The 26,063-nt window shown below is 38.7% G+C and overlaps 1 non-coding gene across 1 annotated transcript; it reads right to left on the bottom strand.

Annotated features, from left to right (window-relative positions):
* Window positions 1-9,810: 9,810 nt before the first annotated feature.
* Window positions 9,811-9,917, bottom strand: LOC141589362 (small nucleolar RNA R71). Its single transcript, XR_012520304.1, has one exon. It is a non-coding gene; the product is annotated as a small nucleolar RNA R71 (small nucleolar RNA).
* Window positions 9,918-26,063: the final 16,146 nt, after the last annotated feature.

Here is a 26,063-nt window from a genome sequence, read left to right as displayed (position 1 = left end):
GATTGACAACTTTGCTAGCATGTTCAACATGATAATGAATGAGTAGTTTCCTTAGCTAGGGTTAATGGGTAATTAGGGAAAATCAACATGGGGGATGATTCATGCTTAATTTAATATGTTTTCATAGTTTATTTGCTTGCTTGTTGTGATCTCAACTTATGCACATGTTATGTTTGATGAAATGCGAGTCTATGAATCCTTGCATTTTTTACCCATCACCTACCTTTTCAATGAGACTTGTAAGACATAAACCAACTCGAGTCTCATTAGACCATGCATATAGTTGAGTAGGAAAGATTAAGTCGACTTGTAGGTGTTGTACAATCTAATCGATTCGCCTCCGGGACCCAAACTTTTCTAGGATTGTAAGATATAAACCAACTAGATCCATCACAACAATAATTGCTTGCTTATAATTTGAGAATATGTTTGTATGATCAATTCCCATGAATCCCCTATGACCCCATGACACCCTAGTGCCTTTTATCAATTGTTTACATCCCTTTTTAATCATCTTGCTTGTTTATTTTCATTTCTATTTAATTTAGTGATCTTCTATTACAACCCCAAATTGTGACACCCCTAGACACCTCTAGTTACAATTGAAAATCTCACTTCAATACCCGTTCCTTGGGATCCGACCTTTACTTGCCTCTTTACTAATAGTAGAGTTGTTTGTGAAGCTATAAATATTGTTTTGGTCTAGGTGCTCCTAACGACAAGTACCGAAAACTAAACCTCAAAGTGAGTACGACCAAAAATGGCGCCGTTGCCGGGGACGGTGTTAACTTGATTTAGATTTTCTTAGATTGTTATTAGTTGTGTCTTTCTTTGCCTTGGGGAAGTAAAACTCCTCAAGGTTTGTTCTAATTATTTTCAAGTTGTTTGATATTTTGCATGTCTAGAATATCACAAGGTAACTTGTTACCCTTTGATCACGAAATTGAAACGACTTTGACAAATAATAGAAGACTTTCTAGAATAACTTTGAGAGGTATTGGTGAGGTTGTAGATATTCAACCTAACGCTATTGAGTTCGTCAACCCTTTTGCAAGAGAAGGTGACGAGAACCCAACACAAAATCCAACACAAAATCAACCCACAATGCCTAAATTTTCATCACATTCCGTACCAACCGTGGAGAACCTACCCAATGGTACTCCCACACCACAACACTTAACTGGAAATTTCATTGCCTAATCCGCATTTATCCAATTAGTCGAAAGAAGCCAATTTGGGGGGATGCCTAGTGAAGACCCTAACTCTCACATGGAGACTCTTTGTGACTATTGTGATGCGATTTCTCAAACCGGTGTAACTCAAGACCAAATTCGATGGATCTTATTTCCCTTTTCTCTAGTTGCACCGCAAAACAATGGTTGAAAGGCCTTGATAAGGCTACTCTTGGAATTGACTCTTGGAAGAAATTGGATCTAGCTTTCTACAAAAAGTTCTACCCACCGGAAAAGACTAACTGTAAAACCCCCATACTCCAAGTGCCTTACCAGGACCACTCAGGTATAAGGATGCTACCATCTCGGTTACCCGAGGCATGATATTCATAAGACAATAACGAAACAACTTAAATAATATAACTTTAGTGAAAATTAAAACTGAAACCAAATCCCAAAATACGGAAAGAAGTTCTTAAAACCAACTGTCTACTGAAATACTGAAATGTCATAAAACTAAAAGACTACAGCGGAAGACTTGTATCGTCAGACGGTGGCACCTCCCAGCTATCCCAGTACTTAACTCTAACTTGCTCAATTACTGCTCACCATCCCCGAATGGATCACCGCAGGTTTACAAAACAACAACCGGGGTCAGTACTAATCACACAACTCAATATAACAACAATAAGATAAATAGACAGCTTAACCGTCACACACACACAACCGCACCAATCCCAACAATCTCAATCACCGACTGTCCACTGGACCAGCCCTGCCAGTGGGGGGCCGCAGCCGTACCCACCAAATCCCAGCTCCTCATAATGAACGATAACCCTGTCCATTAATGTGCACATCCCCTTCCGTAGTGGGTTCCACGAAGAGCGAAACTAGGGCGTGAAGCCACTCCCGCAAGTGACCCCACTCAGCCGAGGACACGCCTCGAGAACCAGAGACAAACAATCACAATCAACAAACCGTCACAATACAATTACTATATTATTCAATCAACCACAACACATCAACAATCATCCCATTATGGGACTAATACTGAGTAGGAAATCCTACCTGGAAAGCACACTATCAGACGGTCTCTACAAACAGTATCAAAAGCTTCTTCTACGAAACCTCCTCCTATCATACAACATACAAATGCTACCAAATCACAAACTACTCACAAACCCCCAAATCCCTAGATTAGGGTTTAACCAACTTAAAGGAAAGACAACAAAAAGGGTACATAGATCTTACCCTTGACGCAAGGATCTCAATGGTATAACAAACGATGAAAACCGACCTTCCAAACTCCGGTATTTGCTAACAATGCGATTAAGATGATGAACGTACTTGCTTTCTCTCTTTGATAGTAAATTAGGTTTTGCAAAAGTGTTTAGCATAATGACGAAAAAGGTTATATATCTTAATTGCATAATTAACAAAACCCGAGAAAAACTCCCCGTAAACCGGCTACTCGATCGAGTACCCAAGGTACTCGATCGAGTACCCCCTTACTCGATCGAGTATCCTAGTTACTCGATCAAGTACCCAACAGGTCAGAAACTATTTTAAGACGCAACTCACCCTTACTCGACAGAGTAAGGCCTACTCGATAGAGTACCCAAAGACTCATAAATACGGAGTATTACAGTCTTCCCTCCTTAAAAAGAACTTCGTCCCCGAAGTTCAAACCACTACTAAACAAAGATACCCCCTCAACACTTCCGACTCAACATCCAAAACAAAACTCAACATAAAACATGTTACTAACCCAACTCATCCTGACAAACATACCGACACAACATACAAAAAAAAGGTATAAAACTCTTCGCGATCATCTCCTACCCTCCAAAAAGAAACAAGGTTACGTCCCCGTAACCATACATACCTGATCAAAAAGAAAAGGGTAACACTCTTTCATAGCTTCCTCTGGCTCCCATGTAGCTTCCTCAGTCTCGTGGTTAGACCAAAGGATCTTAAGCAAAACTGTCTCACCACTCCTAGTCTTCCTAACCTTTCGGTCAAGAATCTGCTTAGGCACCTCAAGATATGATAAGGACTCATCTAGCTCTAAGTTCTCTGCCTCTAACACATGTGACGGGTCACTCACATACTTCCGCAGCTGCGATACATGAAACACATTATGCACTCTCTCTAGCGCAGCAAAGCCGACGATATGCAACTTCCCCAACTCGCTCTAAGATCTCATAAGGCCCGATAAACTTCTGACTTAGCTTGCCTTTCTTCCCAAATCTCATAACCCCACGCATATGAGACACTTTCAAAAGAACCTTGTCCCCAACTTGAAACTCTATGTCCCGGCGATATAGATCTGCATAACTCTTTTGCCTATCCTGAGCTGCTCTCATCCGTTCCCTGATCATCTTAATCTGTTCCACCATCTCATGCACCATCTCTGGTCCTAAAACCACTGCCTCAGCACTATCGTCCCAACTAATCAGACTCCTACATCTCCTCCCATACAAAGCCTCAAACGGTGCCATACCAATACTAGTGTGGTAGCTGTTATTATAAGAAAATTATATCAAGTCCAACCTCTGTTCCCAGCTACCACCAAAGTCCATCACACAAGCTCGCAACATATCCTCAAGAGTCTTGATTGTTCTCTCGATCTGTCTGTCCGTCAGGGATGAAATCTCAGTACTCATCTTCAAAGTTGTTCCCAACGATTCCTGCAACTCTTTCCAAAACCTTGATATAAATCTCGCATCTCTGTCAGACACTATGTCCTTAGGGACTCCATGTAACTTAAGCACATTCTTTCGATAGGCCGTAGCCAATTATGCTTTAGTTCATGTATCTTTCATTGGAACAAAGTGAGCTGACTTGGTCAGTCGATCCACTATTACCCAAATTATGTTGTTACCTTGTTGACTCTTTGGCAAACACACGATAAAATCCATGGAAATTGATTCCCACTTCCACTCAGGTACCGTTAAAGACTGAATCTTACCTTGTGGTCGTCGCTGTTCCCCCTTAACTCTCTGGCATGTCAAACAACGGGCCACAAACTCAGCTGTCTCTTTCTTCATTCCAGGCCACCAAAACGTATTCTTTAAATCCTTATACAACTTATCTCCCCATGGATGAACTGAATATGGTGTGCAATGTGCCTCTGTCATGATAGTCTTTTTCAACTCCTCATCATTTGGAACACACCACCTACCATCAAACCTCAAACTACCATCTGTGTGAATGGAGAATTGAGACACTGTCCCCTTCTCTACTCCAGCTCTCCACTCCACTATCTTAGGATCCAACGCCTGCTTACCTCGAATGTCATCATAAAACTCAAGCTGCACTGTCAGATCACCCATGGCATCTCCTTTCTGCATCATATGTATCCCAAACCTCGCTACCTCATCTCTCAACCTCATCAAAGATAGAGCTGTACACAGAGAATGTACACTCTTCCTACTCAAAGCATCAACAACTACATTGGCCTTCCCTTCATGGTAGATAATTTCCATGTCATAATTGCCAATCAGCTCCATCCACCTCCTCTGTCTCATGTTCAACTCCTTTTGAGTGAAAATATACTTGAGACTCTTGTGATCAGAAAATACCATAAAGATTTCTCCATAAAGGTAGTGTCTCCATATCTTGAGAGCAAACACCACTGCACCCAACTCCAGATCATGAGTAGGGTAGTTCTCCTCATAAGGCTTCAATTGCCTAGAAGCATAGGCAATCACTTTACCGTTCTGCATCAACACACATCCCAACCCATTATTTGAGGCATCTGTATAAACCTCAAAGTTCTCGATCCCTTCAGGCAATGCTAAGATAGGAGCTGTGGTCAAACGGTCCTTTAATGTTTGGAACGCCGTCTCACAACTTTCATCCCAACGAAACCTGTTCTCTTTCCTCATCAACGCTGTCATAGGTCTAGCTATCTTGGAGAAATCTTTCACGAACCGTCCAGTACCCGGCTAAACCCGGAAAACTCCCGATCTCAAGAAACATTCTTTGGTGCTTCCCACTTTGTCACTGCCTCGATCTTCGCCGGATCCACAGCTACTCCCTACTTAGAGATCACATGCCCCAGAAAAGAAACTTTCTCTAACCAGAACTCACACTTGGACAGCTTAGCATACAACTCATGCTCCCTCAAAGTTTGCAACACGATCCTCAGATGCTCCTCATGCTCCTCCTTAGTCTTAGAGTAGACTAAGATGTCATTGATAAATACCACCACAAACTTGTCCAAAAACAGTCTGAAGATTCTGTTAATCAAATCCATAAACATATCCAGTGCATTAGATAACCCAAACGGCATCACTACATACTCATAATGGCCATATCTCGACGTGAAAGCTGTCTTTGGTATGTCCACTTCTCTAATCTTCACCTGATGGTACCCCGACCTCAAATCAATCTTGGAAAAGACCGATGCACCACTCAACTGATCAAACAGGTCATCTATCCTTGGCAAAGGATACTTGTTCTTCACCGTCACTCGGTTCGACTCCACCGTAATCTATGCACAACCTCAAACTCCCATCCTTCTTCTTCACGAAAAGAACTGGTGCTCCCCACGGCGATACACTAGGTCTAATGTATCCCTTCTCTATCAGATCATCCAACTGTTTCCTAAGCTCCTCCATCTCCTTAGGACCCATACGGTACGGTGCCTTAGAGATTGGCCCCGTCCCCGGTTTCAACTCAACGGTGAAATCTATCTCCCTCTTCGGTGGCAACCCCGGAATCTCCTCTGGAAAAACATCTGCAAACTCTCCCACCACCGGTATCTGATCAACTGTCGGACTCTCTATCCGGTCATCTCTCACATGGCACAAGATCAAAGGACATCCCTTCCTCAGGTAAGACTTCAAGGTGACAGCTGCAATCAACTTAACTTTGGGTTTGACTAGAAACCCACGATACGACACACTAACACCCTTAGGACCTCTTAAAGACACTTTCTTTTGATGACAGTCTATCTTAGCTTTATACTTTCCCAGTCAATCCATCCCAACTATCATCTCAAAACCGTCAAAAGGAAACTCTAGCAAGTCTACAGGGAAATCAACTTGCCTAACTATCATAGGTACATCCCTATATAACCTCCCATAAGATACAGACTCACCCGAAGGTATAAAAACTTGCTCACTTACAAACTCATATACCCTCAAACCCAACCGTTTAACATGACTCGAAGATATAAACGACTGAGAAGCCCCCGAATCAAACAAAACAAAGGTATGAATACCATTAACAAGAAAAGTACCGGTGATAACGTGTGCATCCTCCTCACCGCTTTCTTCTCCATCATGAATAACTTTCCATCGGTCTTCCATCCACCTCCTTGACAAGATCGGCTCATGTGGTCGGCTTAGCACCCGACCCTTGATTGTTGTTGTTGTTCGTTGATGGTTTCGATAAGAATTACCGCCGTTGCGGTTACCTCCACTCGATAGCTCGACTTCCCGGTTTGCCCATGATCCAAATCGGTCTATTGCTCTCTCATACTGCGCAGGTCTCGGAAAGTTCCGTGCACTTGTGCAGTCATGTCTCTTGTGTCCTACACCACCACAACTATAGCAGGTCACTCCCCAACTACCACTAACACTTCCACGGCCACGCCCAAACGAAGCCCCAGCACTGAACCCTGACCTAGAAGAAAACCCTTTAGACTGATTGTGGTTGCCTTTCTTGTGACTAGGTTGGCCACCACCCTCGCTCTCAGACTTCCTTTTCTCACCACCTAACCTCTCCTGAGCCATCTCCACCAACCTCTCAGCTCTCCCAGCCCTCTCATAAGCTTCCTTAACATCAGTAAGGACTCCCACGGGTAACTTATCCATAATCTTATGGGTCACCCCCCTCTCAAACCTCAGCGCCAGATTCTCCTCACTCAAATCCATATCCTCAGCATACCTAGACTTGTCATTGAACTGCCTGTAGTACTCGGCCATAGACATCTCAGCGGTCATCTTGAAACTGTCAAACTCTTCTCTCAACTTACTCCTCACATGCTCCGGTACAAACTCTTTTCTCATAGCCCTACGAAACTCTTCCCAAGGTATAACAGGTAAACCTTGGTTCACATACAACTCCTTAGCACTCACTTTCACCGTATCCCACCACTTACCAGCTGCCTCCCTCAGATAGAACGCAGCCTGTTCCACTCTTATCTCATTAGGACAGTGAACCAACTCTAATATGTTCTCCATCTCTCTAAGCCAGCTATCAAGAAGGTTCGGCTCCCCAACTCCCTTGTACTCTTTCGGGTTAAACCTCGCTATATAGAGGCTGATTTTAGAGTGATCAACCTCTTTCTCCTTATCCTTATCCTTATCTTTCCCCACAGTCTTTAAAGCCTCAGTAAGAGCATCCTGATGCTCCAACATCTTAACGATGTCATCTATGTTCATAAGCTCAGCTCTCGCATACAACGCATTCTTCTTGGGCGGCATCTTGAAACTATAACAGAAAAAGGGGTGGATATAAACATACGCGCCAAAACCTCAAAACAAGAAAACAAGCTGCCCGGACCCTACTCGATCGAGTTCCCAAACATACTCGATCGAGTAACAGGCTACTTGATCGAGTGCCCACTAGACTCGATCGAGTGCCCCAACATCAGACCCCAAACAGACCTTCTGATCTCTAACATACTCGACCGAGTAGCTAGGGCTACTCGATCGAGTGACCCCCTACTCGATCGAGTGCCCGAGGTACTCGATCGAGTGCCCGAGGTACTCGATCGAGTGCCCAAAAACACGATTCTGGACTCAAAATCGTCAAAAACCCACCCGATCAAGTCAGTCCCACTCGATCGAGTCATGCTAACTCAGAAACGCTACCCGCATGCTATATCATATGCTAACATGCTAAAAACTTTATAAAACCAACATTATATCATAAATAAGCATATAATGCTACGCATCTTTTCATACGATCTACGAAATCATTATATCATGTTATCAAACGCCACATTGTAAACATCCAACATGTTTCTCATTCCAACAACAGTTCTACATATATCATCAACCTTTCTTTCACATTCTCAACTTCCAACTGCAAACATCCAACGGTTACACACACTTCATCACATTCACACACAAGCTAACCAAACAACGCATACGACCTTGACATACACCCCCCATGTGACCGGTTCAAAATTGTAGGGCGAGTACGCGACTTTAGGACATCTCCCAAGCCTTTGCATTAGCTCCTACAACCTTTACCCCGGGTTCATTTTAATTGACTCCCTATGTTCATTAGGTTCAATGGTTACAGGTTTCTAGATTGTCTCTCTGATACCATTTGTAACACCCCCATACTCCAAGTGCCTTACCAGGACCACTCAAGTATAAGGATGCTACCATCTCGGTTACCCGAGGCATGATATTCATAAGACAATAACAAAACAACTTAAATAATATAACTTTAGTGAAAAGTACAACTGAAACCAAATCCCAAAATACGGGTACAAGTTCTTAAAACCAACTGTCTACTGAAATACTGAAATGTCATAAAACTAAAAGACTACAGCGGAAGACTTCTATCGTCAGACGGTGGCACCTCCCAGCTATCCCAGTACTCAACTCAAACCTGCTCAATTACTGCTCACCATCCCCGAATGGATCACCGCAGGTTTACAAAACAACAACCGGGGTCAGTACTAATCACACAACTCAATATATCAACAATAAGATAAACAGACAGCTTAACCGTCACACACACAAACCGCACCAATCCCAACAATCTCAATCACCGACCGTCCACCGGACCCACCGCTGCCCGTGGGGGCCGCAGCCGTACCCACCAAATCCCCGCTCCTCATAATGAGCGATAACCCTGTCCATGAATGTGCACATCCCCTTCCGTGGCGGGTTCCACGAAGTGCGAAAATAGGGCGTGAAGCCACTCCCGCAAGTCACCCCACTCAGTCGAGGACACGCCTCGAGAACCAGAGACAAACAATCACAATCAACAAACCATCACAATACAATTACTATATTATTCAATCAACCACAACACATCAACAATCATCCCATTATGGGACTAATCCGAGTAGAAATCCTACCCGGAAAGCACACTATCGACGGTCTCTACAAATTTGTATCAAAAAGCTTCTTCTACGAAACCTCCTCCTATCATACAACATACAAATGCTACCAAATCACAAACTACTCAAAAACCCCCAAATCCCTAGATTAGGGTTTAACCAACTTAAAGGAAAGACAACAAAAAGGGTACATAGATCTTACCCTTGATGCAAGAATCTCAACGGTATAACAAACGATGAAAACCGAGCTTCCAAACTCCGGGATTTGCTAACAATGCGATTAAGATGATGAACGTACTTGCTTTCTCTCTTTGACAGTAAATTAGGTTTTGCAAAAGTGTTTAGCATAATGAGGAAAAAGGTTATATATCTTAATCGCATAATTAACAAAACCCGAGAAAAACTCCCCGTAAACCGGCTACTCGATCGAGTACCCAAGGTACTCGATCGAGTACCCCCTTACTCGATCGAGTAGCCTAGTTACTCGATCGAGTACCCAACAGGTCAGAAACTATTTTAAGACGCAACTCACCCTTACTCGACAGAGTAAGGCCTACTCGATAGAGTACCCAAAGTCTCATAAATACGGAGTATTACACTAACATGCTAAGAGCTCAAATTACGGGTTTTAAGCAAAGAGATGAAGAATCTTTGTATGAAGCTTGGGAGCGATTCAAGGGAATTTATCGCTCATGTCCTCATCATGGACTTAGCGAGTGGTTCTTGTGTTAGAAATCTATATATCATAATATTCAACATATTCATATATGTTTCAATTTAATTTAATCATAAAATTAATTTAGATCTTATGCATGCAATCATAAATAAAGATAAGGCAGAAATCGTCATTCTTACAATAGCAATTTCGGATTATTGGGCACAAATGAGTTCTCCTACTCACTTGTTCTTGAGCTCTCCTAATATGGATGAACAAAGATTCAAGAGTAGAATCTCTCCCAAAGATGAATACCCAAAGTAACCCCTTAAAATATTAATATTATTAATACTAGAACAATATTAATGTAAATAAAATTGACCCAAAAATATTGAATTTGGTCTCTTATTTTCGGTTAAGAGAAGGGAGAAGAAGAAGTAATAATCTCTCTAAAAACTCTTTATTTTTTAGATGTTAGAATGAATAATGCACCACCTTTGCATGTAATGTATATTAGGTAAATTATAGAGAAAAATCCTTGGCTTTTCTCTATGACAAAACCGGGTGGGGTGGGGTGGTAATGGCCAATGCATGATCAAGGTGCTCTTTACAAAAACAACAAGGTTTGCATAGCTAGCAATTAGGTAAATGATTATGCTTTCCACTTAAAAATTAATCAACACAATATTTAGCCTAATACACCCTCTATTTCGGTCCATTTAAGATAAAATGGATTCCATTTTATCTTTGTCAATTTGTCAATTTGTCACATGTCACAAGTCATGTAAAATTGTTATGCATTTTTAAAATATTAAAAATCAACGCATTAATAAAAATACGTCATGTAAAAAATCGACTTAGTAATTCATAATTACTTGTACCAAAATGATTTACAATTATAAATCACAACATCTTGTATTTATAATAAATTATTCATTCAAATTTAAATTGTTTCCGGAAACAATAATTTCATCTAAATATTAAAACAATTCGATCACTTAGACCGTATCTTATTTAATCAAATTATAATGAGATACGTAAATATTACTTCCAAAATCGTCCGTCAATTTTAAGTAATTTAATTAACCGGTATCGTTATACGATCAATTAAATAATCAATTAAGAGTGTTACCCTTTAGGTATGACCTAAGGGAATCAACTGATCACCACCGTCGCACGACACTAATGTCAAACTCTAGTCAGCCAATCATTACCGATATGTGTGGACCAGTTGACAGTAAAATATTACTTCCCACATGTATTCTTAAAATGAGACTTAAACATGTGATCATCATGATCGACAGTTGTGATCGCATTATTGTCGGAGGACATATATTCCAACAATCTCCCACTTGTCCTCGACAAGTGTGCGTCACCAATTCTCTTGTCCTATTACTATATCCCACTCAATGCAAGGTGTCTTTCAGGTCGTACTTGCAAGTGATCATATCGAGAGTGGTTTCCTCGATCTGGAGAATAACTGATTGACCGGATTTATCTACCATAGATATCTTCCGAGCGTGGCCACGTATTTCCAGTTCATTACTCCTCGAGTGGCCTTGAGATATTGTTATAACCCTGACTAGTGGTGGACAATTCCTATTGCACTCATTCCCTTCGACTAGCCACATCCATCATAACCCAAAATATGCCCATTTGACCCCATTTACGAAGGTCGTAGTAACACAAATCAAAATTAATCTGAAACTGTGCCATCTTAGGCGAACAGTCTTTAGTCAAAAGAATCGACTCATTAGAATACTATAGTAGCTCTCGCAACGACCAGGGTATATAAATTTGCCAGAACTCTATAAGCGGTCATAAGGCCCGACAAGGTGTTCCTAACAGTCTGCCTATGTGATTGACTAGTCATCACACATGACTCCATGACACTTGAACTTGCCATCAATCGCATCACACTCTAGTCACTTCGAGACGTCACCTCATGTAAGTAACTATGGGCGAATACAATGCTAATCCATGTTCACTTTAACGGGGTTCAATTGTCTCTACAACCCGTTTGGATGCGACAAAGTACTAGGTGAGTTAATTATAACTCAAACGACAAATGTCGACATCACATTCGGGTAGTCAATACCATATTACAACCTTGTGATGTATATCCTAAGTGTGTAAACACTAGTTAATTGCAATAGAAGTTTAACATATCATGTGTCTATGTGTTCAAACTTCTTTTATTGCATTTTCCTTTGTATTCATGTTATCTCTCATAGCATGAACCTTGCCAAGTACACATATAGGTTCCCAACCTTGGTTTGGGTTCTTTATCTTGAAAGAACTTTCTTGTTGTTTATCACATAACCAACGAATTTGTGGTGGATGATATAACTTGCACTGGTCAAGTGTTCTATCAACTCACAATGCACTAGGTATACGTTTTTTAGGGTTTTGCAACAATTGTCAAGATGATTAGCCTAGCCCTTCTCATAAGTCCTAGCATATTAGAAAATATTAGTTTTGAGTAACTTCTTACTTTAACTAAGTATCTTCCCAAGCTTCTTATTTCTCCTTCTAGCTTGAATAGCTTAGGATTTTCATAAATCCTTACGAGTGATCGAACTTCAATATGTGCAACCTCTTGTCACATAACAGACTGTTCTGTCCATCACTGGAATCGCTCATTAGTTCTCCTCGAGAATTCATGACGATTCTTCTATGGCTTGCCAATGATTCATCATGTTCTTATGCATATGATTCATTATTGGACATGTGCATGATTATTCTAATGGCGGAAACATTAGTAATTTATAATCATGTGATCAACCATTCTTAGTTTCAATGAATGACCATGACTGCTAATGGCAATTCCATTTTCATTGACATGAATAATCTACGTTTCTTGTTGATTCGATGTGTATATCTCAATACCTATCCAACATCTCATGATGTGATTGGATTCATCATAGTCCATTTTCATCCAGAATTGAAAACTCAAATACTTCTTTGTGAAAGATAGTATTAGCTCCTCATTCTCAATGAGTAATGAGTTATAAATTTTTACAAGATGATTGCTCCCACTAAATTCCATGTCTTCACATGATATTTTCCAACTCCCACTTAATTCCACATGTTTCTCAATTGACTACTCAATCGAAACATTTCAAGAGTTGAAATATATTTTGCTTTGTCAAGTTATTAAGATAAAACCAAATGTTCCCAACATATCTTTTCAAAATACCTATTTAGAAAAGGTTTCAATCTTAAACTTATGGAAAGAGATTTTTAATCTCTAACTCATTCATTTTATAATGATGCGTAGCAATGTCATTATTTAAATGTGAATTTTATTTAATATACGTCCTTCTCAAAATACCCTTTTCTGGAAGGAGGTTTAACCATTTCATTTTCATAATGAGGTTAAGTAATGCCACTAGCGTGGTTAACAATTAATTAGCTTTTGTAGATATCGGCATATCTTTCTTTGCAACTTTTAGTCATAAATCTCATTTACTTTCGAGGATGCAACTTTGTTTTATTTAGGCTCTTAAGTAAATATCAATATTGAAACTATTGGTCAAAAGTCATTCATAAACTAGCCAAATCTCTTGTTAAGACTTTACATTAGTCATTCTTCTTCCAAAATTTTCTTTTGGTCTCCTCGTGTAGTTATCATGAGAACATATTCTTTTGATTACTTCACTTGGTCTCTTTTGTCATGTAGATTTCATCTATTCGAGACCATAGATCTCATCTACTCGTGTACACTATCTATATAGGTATACAAATCATTCTTTCTTGCGTAGATCTCATTTACTCAAGTATACAAATTTGCTTTGCGTTCTTTGTGTGTTCGCTTTGTGTTCTTTGTGTCTACATTTTTCTCCCACTCTATCTTTAGAATAAATACACTAAAGATTCAAAGATAGCTTATGAGACACAAATAATGATTTTTGAAGTATAAGGAGGACTATCTCATAGGTTGACTAATTGTTTTAGATTTGATAAGTGTACTTGGTGATTGACATTCCTTTAAGAGAGTTCATCAATTCAACATTACTTTATAATTGATCATACACAAGCCTTAAGCTTGTGGACATATAATGAATCCCATCATTATAGTTGTCTATTAGATCACTTTAAGTGGATGATCATATGTTTCTATGTGCAAGCATATAAAGACGAATTTTTAGAACAAAGAAAATACGATAAAACGGGTGACTTGGGTTGCAAACCAAGCCACCATAATCCAAAATACAACAATTATTTAGAAATCATCAATCATTTCCATGTCGAATACGGAAATCAAAATAGTTTTAAAAATCTGAAACATAACATAAAATAAGACAATAATAAAAAGCCAAGCTTCATGGAAGCTACTCCTAGCTCCTTGATGATATCTCAAGCTTGCTTTTCCTTTCCCATGTCTTTGCATGGAGGAGACCCTATTTACAATAAAAAGGGGATACATTATCACAACTTTATATCAAAATACCATAGTTGATTTAGAAACATAAAAGAAAGGATAGTCATTTACCTACTGGAGTGATTTTCCATCTTTGATGTCACCAAGATACTTGGAACAATTCCTCTTCCAATGTCCAACACCATTACAATAATGGCATTTGTCAAGAGGACCCTTCTTGGTCTTGGAAGTGCTAGCTTCAAAAGTCTTAGCTTTGGTGAATGTGGGAGCTTGCTTCTTACCCTTCTTTCCATTCTTTTTGAACTTCCCATTGCTCTTGGTGCTTATGTTAACATCCTTAGGTGGGTTAATATTTAACCCCATGTCTCTTTCGGCTTGCACAAGTAACTTGTGCAACTCTTCAAGAGACACGTCCTTGTCTTGCATGTTAAAATTCACCCGGAATTGAACATACGCTTTGACTTTGGATAAGGAGTGTAGAATCCTATCTACAATGAGCTCTTTGGGGATTTCAACTTTTTGAATCTTCAAAGTCTCGACTACCTCCATCAGTTTGAGCACGTGAGGGCTAACCTTTTTGCCCTCCTTAAAGTCAAGATCAAAGAATGCCGCGGCCGCCTCATATTGGACGATCCTCGGAGTTTGTGAAAACATTGTCACAAGCTTGGAATAGATTTCATTAGCGGTGCCCATTTTAAAGGCTCTCCTTTCGAGATCCGCCTCCATCGCAAAAATCAACACATTTTTCATTACGACGGACTTCTTGTGGTAAGCCTCATATGCTTAACTAGTGGCGGCACTCGACCTAGCATTAGGTTTGGGTGGAGAGGCCTCGGTGAGGTAACGAAGCTTGTCGTCACCTTGGGCGGCTAATTTGAGTTGGGCATCCCAATCGGAGAAATTTGACTCATTCTTTTCATGTTTACAACGATCCATGAAGGATCGGAGCCATGAAGCATTAGTGAGAGGTGTGGCGTTGGTGTTTGGAGTGGCCATTTGTTATGAGAAATAAAAGCGGTCTACAAAAACAATAGAAGGAATAAAACATATGTCGTTTTCAAAATAATAATACTCGTAAAAATTTAATTTAAACAAGTTTTATTGCATTTATCTAGTGACCTCTACCCAACTTGATAAATGATTCCAAGACCCAAATTCATATTAACTTGGGCACGGTAGGGCCGATTCATCCCTTATCAATATAACTCGGTGGATTAACGCTTTAATCGATTCTACTTTTAGAACTCTTGGTCAATAAAATTACATTAACATTTATCTTTAGCCCGGAACACATGCGACTACGGCCACGAATACTTCCGTTGAGCTCAATCCAAATTTTGAATAAATGTGTCCATGATCCAAATCCACATCAACTTGGGCACGGTAGGGCCGATTCATCCCTTATCAACATGAATTCGGTGGATAGACATTTATCACCCACTTCCCCTACGTAACAAGGTTTGTACCCCGGTAGGGCCGAGTGCACTCCCTCACGAAATAGGTTTTCATGGTTTCTACTTTTTGGTAAGACTAATTCTCAATTGTTTATTTTTAGCGAGAGGTCATGTCAATTTATTATCTATCACATTTTAAGTGAACTAAAGTGGTGAACTACGATAATTATAATTTACACGGTCGATATACTCGATTAAAAAGATAATGCATGTTTTAGTTATGGCGATTTAGCGATGCATGCGACATATAAATAAAATGCAAAGCATAAATTAAATCCTAGTATGGCCTTCCTAAAATAGTAAATCTAATAAACTATTACAAATTTGGAAACCAACTCCATTGGTCCCTTGAACTTCGGTTTTGGCACGCATCTCGAGGTAACACCGTCTTTAATAGATCGCCTTTTTAAGTGGCACCGTTTTCAAGGAACTCCGCAATAAATAAATTACATAACAAATTATATAATTTCCTATTATACATTTGTAATTAAAATAAAATAAATCTATTAAATTACCAAACGGTGATACAATATCACAATAAATTACAACCGAATCGATATTCCCCATACATTTCGGGTAATACCAATTAAAAACTAAGGTCATACTATGTAAAATTACATGATTCAAAAAATTACATAAAATAAAATTATGACAATCATAAATAAAATGCAGCATTATAATATGTATGAACATGCCCAATTTTATGCTAAATCGCCTTTAAGGAGCCAATATCGTATATTAATCGGTTTTTACGGATTTGCGTGATTTAACCTTTTAAAAATCACAATAATTACATAAAATCATATTTATGTACTAGTTAATTACCCTAACCATCTTAGGACTCAAAATTAGTCTCCACTAACATATTGAGAATAATTAACTTATATTTCTTAATATTGTTCATAAAAGGACTTAAAATTACAATATAATGCCATAAACTTCAAATAAATCATAAAAATTTCAAATAAATTAAAAATTTGAAATTTAAACTAATGAACATTCTGGAAAAATACCATGACACTCATAATTTTCTAAAACTTAGGTTAAAAATTTCGAAATTTATCGGGAAAAAAAATGTTGCGGTTTATCGGATTTATCAATTATAACCATAAAAATATGAGAAAAATATTTTTATCAACTTTACAATTTTAGATCTGAAATAGGTGATAAAATACAACATGTGACATTTTTCCTTAGTCATGAAGTATGTTTTAGCAATTTCTACTAATTAAAGTCACTATTTATGTGATTTTTCATCAAAACTTCATAAATCATGCATAAAGACTTCATTATAGCCAATTATTTTATACACATCTTGTAAAATTTTATGTGACAACATACATAATTTCTATGACCAGATTCGAAATATAACTCATATTAACCTATTTTTTCATTTAAATCCGATTTTATCTTGAAAAATCCATATATCGAGCATAAGAACTCATAAAATTATTAAAAATTACAGGTCATCAAAATATAATATATATGAAAACATATCCAAAAACCACTTGCAAAATCGAAGTTTAGCCAATTTAGTCCAAAAATGACATTTTTATCATAAAATCACATTTTAATGCCATTATTATATAAAATGAACAATAAAAATCCATAAATTAACCAAAATATCCTAAATACATTTTAGGACCAGAAACTTTAACATGCAAAATTTATTTCGGGATATATCATAATAAACACAAATTTATAAGTTATATTTGTTAATCGTATAACTCGGAAAAACTATAACCGATTTGCATGCAAACAACCTAAGGCTCATGATACCGCTTGTTAGAAATCTATATCTCATAATATTCAACATATTCATATATGTTTCAATTTAATTTAATCATAAAATTAATTTAGATCTTATGCATGCAAACATAAATAAAGATAAAGAAGAAGTCGTCATTCTTACAATAGCAATTTCGGATTATTGGGCACAAATGAGTTCTCCTACTCACTTGTTCTTGAGCTCTCCTAATATGGATGAACAAAGATTCAAGAGTAGAATCTCTCCCACAGATGAATACCCAAAGTAACCCCTTAAAAGATTAATATTATTAATACTAGAACAATATTAATGTAAATAAAATTGACCCAAAAATATTGAATTTGGTCTCTTATTTTCGGTTAACAGAAGGAAGATGAAGAAGTAATAATCTCTCTAAAAACTCTTTATTTTTTATATGTTAGAATGAATAATGCACCACCTTTGCATGTAGTGTATATTAGGTAAATTATAGAGAAAAACCCTTGGCTTTTCTCTATGACAAAACCGGGTGGGGTGGGGTGGTAATGGCCAATTCATGATCAAGGTGCTCTTTACAAAAACAACTAGGTTTGCATGGCTAGCAATTAGGTAAATGATCATGCTTTCCACTTAAAAATTAATCAACACAATATTTAGCCTAATAGACCCTCTATTTCGGTCCATTTAAGATAAAATGGAATTGGATTCCATTTTTATCTTTGTCAATTTGTCAATTTGTCACATGTCACAAGTCATGTAAAATTGTTATGCATTTTTAACATATTAAAAATCAACGCATTAATAAAAATACATCATGTACAAAATCGACTTAGTAATTCATAATTACTTGTACCAAAATGATTTACCAATTATAAATCACAACATCTTGTATTTATAATAAATTATTCATTCAAATTTAAATTTTTTCCGTAAACAATAATTTCATCTAAGTATTAAAATAATTCGATCACTTAGACCGTATCTTATTTAATCAAATTATAATGAGATACGTAAATATTACTTCCAAAATCGTCCGTTAATTTTAAGTAATTTAATTAACCGGTATCGTTATACGATCAATTAAATAATCAATTAAGAGTGTTACCCTTTAGGTATGACCTAAGGGGATCAACTGATCACCACCGTCGCACGACAGTAATGTCAAACTCTAGTCAGCCAATCATTACCGATATGTGTGGATCAGTTGACAGTAAAATATTACTTCCCACATGTATTCTTAAAATGAGACTTAAACATGTGATCATCATGATCGACAGTTGTGATCGCATTATTGCCGGAGGACACATATTCCAACATCTTGGTACAACAATTTTGGAATGGTATTTATGAAGACTTAAAGAAACATTCTCAACATGGGATCAAATGGTATGTTCACCGAAGTTGACGATAATCAAACTTGGAACAAGATTGAGGAAATGGCGGTCCATAATTCACAATATAGTAGACCTCGCAAGGCTACTAGAGGAGGAAAGCATGAAGTGGACTTTATTACTCAATTGGGTGCTCAACTTAGTGCCCACATTGATACCATTAATTTGAAGTTCAAAAAAGCTATGGCTAGACTTGGAGAAGCCTCAAAATCACCAAAGCATCATGTTAATGCCATGACGGCATCTTCATCAATCCCAAGCGGGATATGTGAGAATTGTGGAACTTTGGGACATGACCAAATTGAATGTAGGGGAACAAATGAACAAGTGAATGCTTTTTAAGCATACAAGAGTGGTACCCCTTATTCAAATTATTACAATGAAAACACCAAATTCCACCTAAATCTTTCATAAAAAAGCCAAAATGTTCAAAACCCTCAACCAACATACACCCCACCTCCCATGAGAAACCAAAATCAAAGACCCTTTTACAACCAAAACCAAGGCTACCAAAATCAAACTCCATACAATCAACAAAATGACCAAGGTTTTGATGTCCAAAAAGCGGTCCTCCAAATGCAAAAGAATCAACAAGAGTTTTTCACTCAAATGCAAAAGGATAGTCAGGCAAAGGAAATCACCATCAACAACATCCTAGCCCACACCAAAATGTTGGAAACCCAATTGACTCAACTAGCATCTTCAAGCTCACAAAGACAAAAGGGGCAATTACCACCTCAAAGTAATCCCCCGAGAGATGAAATGGTTAGTGCCATTCACTTGAGTAGTGGTACGAGGTATGAAGCACCAAAGAAGCAAGTTGAGGATGAAGTTGTGGAAGCTAGTGACAAAGAAGAAGTTGTGCAAAACTCCAAGGATGGAGAACCATCAAAAGAAGAATTTTTAAAGAAAAATGAAGACAAGGCCAAGGAGAAGGAACCCATTGTGATTCGACTTCCTTTTCCAAGTCGTCAAGCTAAGCCCAAATTTGATGACCAACTTGGAAAATTTATGAAGATTGTGAAGAATTTAGAAGTCTCGATTCCTTTCACGGAATTAATCAATCACGTGCCGGCCTATGCAAAGTACATGAAGGACATCATTACGAAAAAAGAAGTCGATCCGGAAGCTTGAGACTATCGCCTTCACTAAGGTGAGTAGTGCAATCCTTCAAGGGAGTTCACCTTCGAAACTTAAAGATCCGGGAAGCTTCTCAATACCGTGTACCATTGGCGACACAACGATCAACAAAGCCCTATGTGATCTAGGGGTTAGTGTGAGTGTTATGCCGTATTCGGTGAGTAAAAGGTTAGGGATGGGAGAGCTTAAATGTACCAATATCACACTCTAAATGGCCGATATATCGACTAAGACACCATTAGGGATATGGGAAGATGTTCCCGTAAGAGTTGGGAAATTTTTCATCCCGGTGGACTTTGTCATTGTCGACATGGAAGAAGACTCCAATATTCCAATCATTCTAGGTAGACATTTCTTACACACCGCGGGTTCGGTGATAGATGTGAAGCATGGAGAGGTAACTCTAGAGGTGGGAGATGAGAGCATAACTTTCAATCTTGACAAGACCATGAGAGCTCCCCGTTTGCATGAACCATGTTTTATGGTTGATCATTATAGACGTAAGGATGATAGGAAGAAGTCGGAATTCCAATGGAAAAAGAAAGTTGATGATGCTCCATCAAAAGAGTAAGAGAATAGCAACAAATAGAGCTTGAAAAGCTCACCCATGAGAAGTGAAGAAGATGGCCTTGTTGGCCAAAACAAGAAAGGAGGAGAGTTGTCTCTATCAACTCAAGAGATTTTTAATGATCAAGTAGACGAAGTTTGCGATCTTTGTGACGATGAGTTTGAAGGGATTTTCAATCCCTACATTGGTAATGCTATCGATCAAGACCAACATGAAGGACAACAAGTGCAAAGATCTATTGAGGATCTTTATCATGATAATGAACAAGCTTTTGACTACTTCTTCAAGGTGTTGAGTAACATCAACAACACCTTGAACGTGCCCCCATGACATCTCACTAAGGATGAGAGTTTGGTGGAGTACTCTCCAAACCACCATTTGTAAATATTTCTAACTCCCTAACTTGCATTTTAATTCTTGCATTGCATTTTTGTCATTTTTGGTTTTTTATGCCTTGATCAAGATATTCATCATTTTTGAGAGAAGTGAGGGAGGGACTAATGATTTTAATGATGTGTAGTGCTTTAACTTAGTGTGGGGATAGCAATTGCCTAGGCTATTCATGCCTTTGTAGTGCCCCTACAATGAAAAACACGGGATTTGAAGAATGAAAATGACACGGGATATGCAAGTGCACGGATGGACCTGAATCCGGGTAGACCAGGAGGAATCCGAGCGGCTTAAACGGTAATCCGCTCGTCTTATTGGAATCAGAGCATTTGTGGAGGAATCCGTCCGTCCAAATGAGCTGCAAAAATCAAAAATTTTGGTCTTTAAGAGAATCCGAGCGTCCAAGCTGAGAAGACGCTCGTCTGAAACTGGCCGCTCGTCTTTATAGAAAGACGCTCGTCTTTTTGCCAGTCCAGATTAAGAAAAGTTCTTGTAAGAGAATCCGCTCGTCTTTGAGGAAAGCGGCTCATCCCACATTCAGAATCTGCTCGTCTTCACTGAAAGACGCGCGTCTTTAGGCGAGTTTTCCTAAAGCCAATTTAAGCAGAATCCTAGCGTCCCGACAGGAATCTGCTCGTCTTCCCCTGCTGTTTTGAATTTTTCGGGTGTTTTAATATACCTTCCCACATTCATTCCATTCATTCATTCATTCAAACACTACCCATAAACCCCAAAACCATCATCCTCTCCATAACCAAAAACAAGATTTCCTCAACCAAATTCAACAAAATCAAATTCAAACTTCCTTACAACAACAATTAATCACTCCTTTTGCAACAATAATTAATCCAAGCACCAAAATCTTCAACCTTTGAGTCGATTTTTGAAATACAAAGACAAATCCTTTCATCTTAAATCGATTTGGGTATAATTAGAAATTGAAGATTTTCAATCTTTTCTTGGTGTAATCAACAATGGCAAGAACAAAAGGAGCAACAAAGGCACTCAAGGCAAAGACACTTTTGAAAAGGCAACAAAGCCTTTAAGCAAAGAAAGCTTCAATGGCTATGGTGGTCTCTAATGCAAACTTGGAAGTTCAACAACAACAAGATCCTCCCTTGGAAGCAACAACATCAACAACTCCGGAAATCGCTCAATTATCCAACTATCCGGAGGTAATTTTCATTTCCAACTCCCATAGGGATACATTTGCCAAGTATGCTAAGAAAGCCATTTTGCCCACCAAATTCATTTGTGAGGATGCCTTGAACAAATTGGGTGTCCTTGAACAAACAAAAGCCTTCTTTGAAGCCATGGGATTGGGTAAATTATTTACCATAAGAGAATTGACATACCCCTCCCTTACCTTGGAATTCTTAAGTTCATTGAAAGTGACTAAGGTAGAGACTAGAGAATACATCGAGTTTCGTCTTGCGAATGTGAATAAACTCATCACCTTTGATGTTTTGAGTAAGGTATTAGGCCTTAGTGATACACCATATTATCACAAGATGCCCGAAAAGTATGATCCCACTCCTCTTTGGGAGGCGATTTCCAGGAAGAAATTTGTGAGCTTTCATGCTTGTCGCGCTCTATTAGTCCACCATCCGGGCATTAGAGTGTGGCACAAGGTCATCGGGAATACTATAATAGCAAGAAAAGGCACTAATCACTTTACAAAGCTCGATTGTGTTCTACTTGAGTCGGCCTTAAATGTCGGAAGGGAATTCACTAAGCCCTACAATGCTCTAAGGCTTTTGATGGAAAGATGGCTTAATGTTGATTGTGGTAAGGAAGACACCGCTCATATTGTAAATGGAGGTCTAGTTACTCTCTTAGCCAAGCACTTTGATGCAAATTTCAACAAGGATAACACCTATGTGGCGATCAAATGGGGTCACCTAATTGACATGGACGCCATGATCAACAAGTACAAGTGGGTCAAACATAATTCTCTTGACACCAACTATGGGTGGCTAACCAATGATGCTAGATCTTTCACTTTGCCTTCCAAGATATGCCGGTTGAGTGCCCACCGAACAAACTACCTTCTTCCATTCTCCAAGGACGCCGAGTACATCATCCGTCAACAAAGGGGCGAGATTGAAGAGCCCTCCTCATCCATTGTCACACCACCCTACCCATTCAAATATCAAGAGTTCAAACCCAAAGATGTTGAAGTGGGCAATGACTACATGACTCTCCTTATGAGGGAGATACACAAACAAGCTTATAATGATCTAGTAGATGCATACTTAGCCCAATATCCACCCCTCCTTCATTTAGCTAGGCAAGGACGACTTGATCCATCATGTCCTTTGCCTAGTTGGGCGGATAGGGAAGTCTTCTTTTCAAGCACATCTAGGGGTAAAAGACCGGGTGAAGATGAGAATGTCGAAGATGAGGTTGTTGATGATGAGGGAGTTGATGAAGAGGTAGATGAAGAAGAAGAGGCTAATGAAGATGATGAAGCAAGTGAGCAAGATCAAGGAAGTGAAGATGAGAGTGGAGATGAGTCCACTTCTATGGAGGAAAATGATGACAATGATGATATGATGGAGGACTAGCAAACTTTGGAGGCTCCTACCCTCTTGAGGTTTGTCTACTTTCTTTGTTTTCTTTATTTTATCTAGATCATAGTTTGGAGAGTCCTAGAAACACGAGGACTAACACCTCGGCCCCATTGAGGTGTTCTTTTTATTGTTCCCATTTAAAAAATCCAAAATGACAATATATAGTTTCATGCATTGCATCTTGTGTGCATGAACTACCCCGGAATTTAAGACATTAGAAATAATGTCTATCTCGGTTTGGGAAAGTACATGCATACGCAACGGGAGGTAATCTAAATTACGCTCTCCGTCATAAACAAAAACTCATGCATCATGTAGTGTAGCCTAGTATAGCTTGCATTTAGTTTAGAAATCATGCATCATACTTGCATAATTCCTATCATATTGGCCATTGAGGACAATGCCCATATTAGTGCGGGGATGGGAAATTCTAACTTAACTTTTATTCAAAAATCCAAAAAAATCAAAAATTTCTAAAAAATCAAAAAAAAATTGAAAAATTGAAAATCCAAAAACAAGTTCATTTCCTTTGTAGTATAGTCTTGTATATATTATGTTTGTCTATCCTTGTTCACATTGATCGACTACGCCACATACGAGACATGAGGATATTGAAGACCGCATGGTATTATCTTTCCAATCTCCTTTTTCCTCTCTATGTTAATGACTATGCGGCTTTATTTTGATTGATGCGGTATAAACAATGTGAATTTAGGACTTGCATTTAGACTATTTGGCATATTAGTCGGTAGAATCATATGCATTAGGATGTATATATGTTAGTTGTATCATGGCATGTAGTTTGCATGTTAGAAAAATTTTGCAAAACCGTCTACTTGGGAAGCTTGACAAGTGTATATAGGCCCTAGTAGATGCTTTTTCTTCTTAAGACTTTGCTTGTTAGAATACTTGTAAAACACCCTAGAATGTGTCATGCTAGTATCCTTTGACCCATGGATTAAGGCCTAGTCAAGAGTACCTTGTGGTGTGATAACTCCTTGGCTACCGTTTATTCCAAGGTGACCCTTGAAACCATGAAACCATCATTCATCCATGTTCTACCATACATTTTGTCATCAAAGGGAATGGGTACAAAAAGAAATTGATTTGAGTTCAAGAAATGAAATGAAAAGTGAAAGAAAGTTTGCAAAATGCACCAAATGAAAAGAGGAGTAACAAAAATGAAAACTCATAAAGCTTCAAATATAAGGCACCCTCACAACATATGGGGTGACTTTGAAAATGTTCAAAAGGAAAAATGCAAAAAGTTGAAAGTTGTCAAGTATTGAATTGCCACAAATCAAAAGAAATGGCAAAAGAAAGTGTTCTCAAATGTTATATGTCACAAGAAATTGGGGGAAAAAACAACAACAAAAGCAAACTCCCAAATGAAACTCAAATACTATCGATCCCTTTATCCATCGTATCCATTTTTGTGCATGGTAGAGAGGGGACGACCCTTCTTCTTGTCGAGGCAAGAGGGGGAATTCCACGATCCTCCAGTGTTTCTAACACCATAGTGAGTCTACTCTTGACGAAAGCATTTAACAATTGAGGACAAAGGTACCCTAGCTTGACACAATTTGAAGGTGATTTATTGGTATCCTTCTAGGCTTAGTAGTTTGAAGAAATTGCATCTATGAAGGAGTGTGTACCCTTGAACTGCTTCCCTTGTAGATAATTTCCACCACTTAGATGAGGAAAGTGGCTATTCTTTTGTAGATGTATCTATTACTTGATTTTATGTGTTTTAATGTTTGGATGTGTCGTCATTTTGGCAAGACCCACCTTGCCTTGCAAGAAGGCATCCTACCTCATCGTCGTCTTGTTGTGAGTTGAAGGGGCGGAGTGAGACCCGCTAATTGTCTCACATCGGCTATATTAGTAGGTTAGTTGAATAAGGGTCCTAGTTTTTGTCACCTCTTTACTCGGGACGAGCAAAGGTTCGGTTTGGGAATATTTGATGTGACCATTATTTGAGCATATTTAGTCCCCGAATTAGCCTTGTTCCCATGCTTTTTAGTGCATATTTGGGTCATTTATTGTCTTTAGTCCTTTGTTTTTCATATTCTTTGAGATTTTCTCCCCTTGGTAGGAAAGGAGTGCAAACCTTGCATTTTCATGGCAAAATAGAGCTAAATTGATTGAATTCAATGACCAAGCATCAAAGAGAAGTCAAGACTAGAAGGCCTTTGTACATATTGTAGTAGATGGGTAATGATGTGAAAAGATCCTTGCATCTCCGACGAAATCCTTAAGGATTGTATGAAGAAAAAGGAAGAAAAGAAGAAAGGAGGAAGCTGACTTAGAATCCGAGCGGATTTCCCTCTGGACGCCCGTCCAAGACAAGGAATCCGAGCGTCTTCCTCAGAGGGACGCTCATCCAAAACCGCCACAATCCGCCCGTCCACCCAACAAATCCGCTCGTCCAAAAGCCAGACAATCCGCTCGTCCCGTGCCCTGGACGCTCGGATTGTGTGACAGCTATTCCGTCTTCTACTTGTTCTATGAAGGATGCGCATACCTCAGAAACACTAGCAAAAAGGAGACTCAC

This window comes from Silene latifolia, chromosome 6 (assembly GCF_048544455.1).
Source record: "Silene latifolia isolate original U9 population chromosome 6, ASM4854445v1, whole genome shotgun sequence".
Lineage (NCBI taxonomy): Eukaryota > Viridiplantae > Streptophyta > Magnoliopsida > Caryophyllales > Caryophyllaceae > Silene > Silene latifolia.
This window is presented reverse-complemented; position numbering and strand designations above follow the sequence as displayed.